The sequence below is a fragment of the Gekko japonicus genome, unplaced genomic scaffold (genome assembly GCF_001447785.1).
Source record: "Gekko japonicus isolate JY-2015 unplaced genomic scaffold, Gekko_japonicus_V1.1 scaffold131, whole genome shotgun sequence".
Taxonomy (NCBI): domain Eukaryota; kingdom Metazoa; phylum Chordata; class Lepidosauria; order Squamata; family Gekkonidae; genus Gekko; species Gekko japonicus.
The window spans coordinates 1315780-1319533 of record NW_015167061.1 but is presented as its reverse complement, the minus strand read 5'-3'; positions in this window follow the sequence as shown (position 1 = coordinate 1319533).

The window sequence follows — 3754 nt, the reverse complement described above, 5'->3', positions numbered from 1 at the left end:
CCCCCCCCCGCCCAAGAACAGCTCCTTATCAGACCTAAGGCTTGCCCAAGGCCATCCAGCCAGGTGCAAGTGGAGGAGTGGGGACTCAAACCCGGTTCTCCCAGATTAGAGTCCGCGCACTTAACCACTACACCAAACTGGCTCTCACTACACCAAACTGGTATAAAGAGGAACTCTCAGTCTGGGGCGAGTGATGCTCTGTATTCTTGGTGCTGGGGGGGGCAAGAGTGGGAGGCCTTCTATTGTCCTGGCCCCACTGCTGGACCTCCTGGTGGCACCTGGTATTTTTGGCCACTGTGTGACAGAGCGTTGGACTGGATGGGCCATTGGTTTGATCCAACATTGGCTTCTCTTATGTTCTTATGTTCTACCTCACTTTTCCTCCAAGGAACTTGAGGCAGCATATGTGTGTGTGTCCCCCCCCTCCCATTTACAGGCACAACTGCCCTGTGATGTAGGTTAGGCTGGAAGTCCCTTTGAGAGCACCGTAGCTGAGTGCTGATTTGAACCTGGGTACCCCCATTCCCAGTCCAGTCTTGCAACCCTAACTCCACATGGACTCTCCAGGATTAAAAAGCAGCCAGTCAGAATCACCAGAGGCCCCCACAAGACCTGGACTCTTGCTCCTGCCTTCTAACCAATCCATTTCCCATTGGTCCTCACACCAGCCAGGAGCTGTGTCTGGCAAAGGGAATCCAGAGTGACCCAAAAGAGGAACTGGGATGAGCTGCCATGGCTTCTAGCCCCTTCCCTCCCAGGTATATGCTGCATGCACGAGAATGTCCATTGCAACCCTGAGGCAGCAAATGGCACCTACCTGGCCGATTTGGTGTAGTGGTTAAGAGTGCTGACTCTAATCTGGGAGAACCGGGTTTGATTCCCCACTCCTCCATATGCAGCTGCTGGTGTGACCTTGGGTCAGTCACAAGTCCTCTCAGAGCTGTTCTCTCAAGGGCAGTCCTCGAGAGAGCTCTCAGCCCCACCTACCCCACAGGGTGTCTGTTGTGGGGAGGGGAAGGGAAAGGAGACTGTAAGCCGCTCTGAGACTCCTGTGCCAGAGCCTGGGTACCTGAGACAGGCCAGTCCCGAAACTGGATTAATTTTGCAGCTCTCTAGTAGGCCCCAGTAGTACTCCAGAACAGAACTAGTAGTAGTACTCCAGAACAGATTTCAAGGTGGCCAGCGAACCTGCCACCCCTGAGCATGTCATTCCATCTTTCTCCCATGTTCCAAAAATATGAACATGCAGAAGGGTTCGTTTTCCTCCCTTACTCAATGGTGGTCGGGGGGGGGGGAATTCTGCAACTGGCTGGCACGACAGGACTACCCCCATTTAGATTTGTGTGAGTCTATCATACTTCTACCACTTTCTTTCTCCTCATGTAAAATCCCCCCATTAAACTTAGCACCTCTTTGGAGGGTGTGCTTTCAGCAGTGATGTAAAAATGGCATCCGAGAAAGAAAAGTATCGCCCACGGCAGCAACAAACGTTAAGTGACCCAGTAAATGCTGCAATCCAAAAATAAACCACCTAGACTCCTTCCTAGTGGTCATTTCTTCCCCCACCGCACCTGAACGGATTATGGCAAATGTGCCCTGCACAGGGTGGGTGGGCCGCTCAGCTCTAGACCTGACCATCTCTCCACACGGATCCCGCTGAGCTGTCCACAATTCTGCCCGTTCTCTCTGGCCCGCGGGTCAGAACACAGCTCAAAGCTAGCCTCTCTAACATCCAGCTTCCCAAAAAAGGGGACCATCTTCCCACCATATTGGCAGCTGACACCATGTCTGGGATTCAGAGAGGCAGCCAGTTGGAAATCTTTACTGAGAGAGCGTCACATACTGCATTAAGGCACCACAACGAAGAAGAAGAGGGGGAGGGGGAGGGGGAGATTGGATTTATACCCCGCCCTTCACTACCCAAAGGAGTCTCAGAGGGTCTTACAAACTCCTTTCCCTTCCCCTCTCCACAGCAGACACCCTGTGAGGTAGGTGGGGCTGAGAGAGCTCTCTTGAGAACTGTCCTTGAGAGAACAGCTCTGACAGAACTATGGCTTGCCCAAGGTCATCCAGCAGCTGCAAGTGGAGGAGGGGGGAATCAAACCCGGTTCTCCCAGATTAGAGTCCGCGCACTTAACCACTACTGTGCTCAGTTCCCTGAAAACCAAAATCTAGACAAATACCCAGAGAAACGGAAGAGGAAAGCATTTGCTCATCCCGGGTGACACACTTCTCAGAGGGAGGACCCAGGCCAGAGCTGGGAGTCATCTAAGGTCCGATGGGGGGCTGCTTTGGGGCCCTCGGGTCCCCTGGTCCCTGCAATACCTCATGTGGCCACCTGCTGTAGTGGTGCTGCAGAGCAACCACAGTCCAATCAACGGTCCCCTCTGCTTGCTAAGGGGCAAGGTGGCGCCGAGTGTTTGGCTCCTGGCCTTCTCTGCCTGAGGCCTTGGCGGTGTGCAGCCGTTAAGTGAACGAGGATCCCAAAGGGGCCGTGTGAGCCAGCCCTCCATGCTTGCAAGCAGATTTGAGAATCCGCTGGGGCTGCTTGCCCACCCCAGTTTCTCCGGTAGAAACCCAGCACAGTTGCCCTCCCTCTGGGACCAGCTGCCGGAGCCTTTGGTGGTCAGCAGTGTCAGTGTTGCCCGGGAGAGCTGAAAGCCTTCTGACACGCAGGAAATTCTCTGGGAATGTCAGCCGGCACCTTGTGAGCTCGGTGAGGTCAGCGCTAATGAAAAGATGCTATCGGGAAGGCTGGAGCTCCGCCAGGCAAACATAATTAGCTGTATTTGTAGAAGCTGAACCTTGGAGAGCCACAAGGGGGGAGCAGGGACCAAGCTGGGGGGGTGGGGGGAGAAGAGAGGAACAGGGGAACATGGCCCCCCTCCCTGGTGATGGTTTTGGAACAAACAGGGCCATTTGGAAGGCTTCCAAGGCACAGAAATGGCCAGGCGGGTGACTGTTTAATTAAAATCTGCTTGGCGCTGGGACAGAGAGTGAATAAGCGCAGCGGTAAAACATGCGCAGGATCTGGCAGACGTTTTATGCGCTGGCTGCTGGCTGACCCGCTTTCAGAGAGTCACCACTGGCGTCTGATTCACTGGCTGCCGTTAAAGCGCAAGAGAGAGCTTTCATTCTGCCACTGTCCTCCCCCCCCTTTCCGACACCCCCCCCCCAAAGGGTTATGGCAGCGTGGCAGCTTAAGGCACGGCGGCGTCAGAAATACAATCCGCCAGGTGATTAAAACGCGCTCCGAGCCCGGCGTTTATTTATCCTTTGGCTCGAGGACTCTGGGCTGGGCGAGGGAATGGTTTCTGCTGGGGTTTGCACCCCTTTTTTCCTTCCTCCTCCTCCTGTGTAATCAGTGAAGGTCATTTCTAACCCACAGGAAGGTCAGAAGTAAAAAAGAAAGACTCTGAGCTTCAGGTGATGTTGCTTTTTTTAAAAAAGTGGAAAGGGGCAGGTTTTGCTTCTAGACTGTTGAGCTTCCCTGGGACTCACATTGGGGGGTCTTTACACCTCCAGTGGTCGCTGGCCAGCAGGGGAACGGAACAGCAGGCAGTTTCCGCAGTGTGACCCACAATCCTCTTGGCTTGGGAAGTCAGGTGATGCCAGAGGCCAATCCAGTGCCACTGACTGACTGGATTGGGGCCATTTATTGCCAGTAGGGGACACTAAGTTCTCTCTCCACCGGCAGTGTGGGACAAGTTCCTTTGGATGGGAACTGGGAGGGGAGCCGGAGCCGCAATCCAGC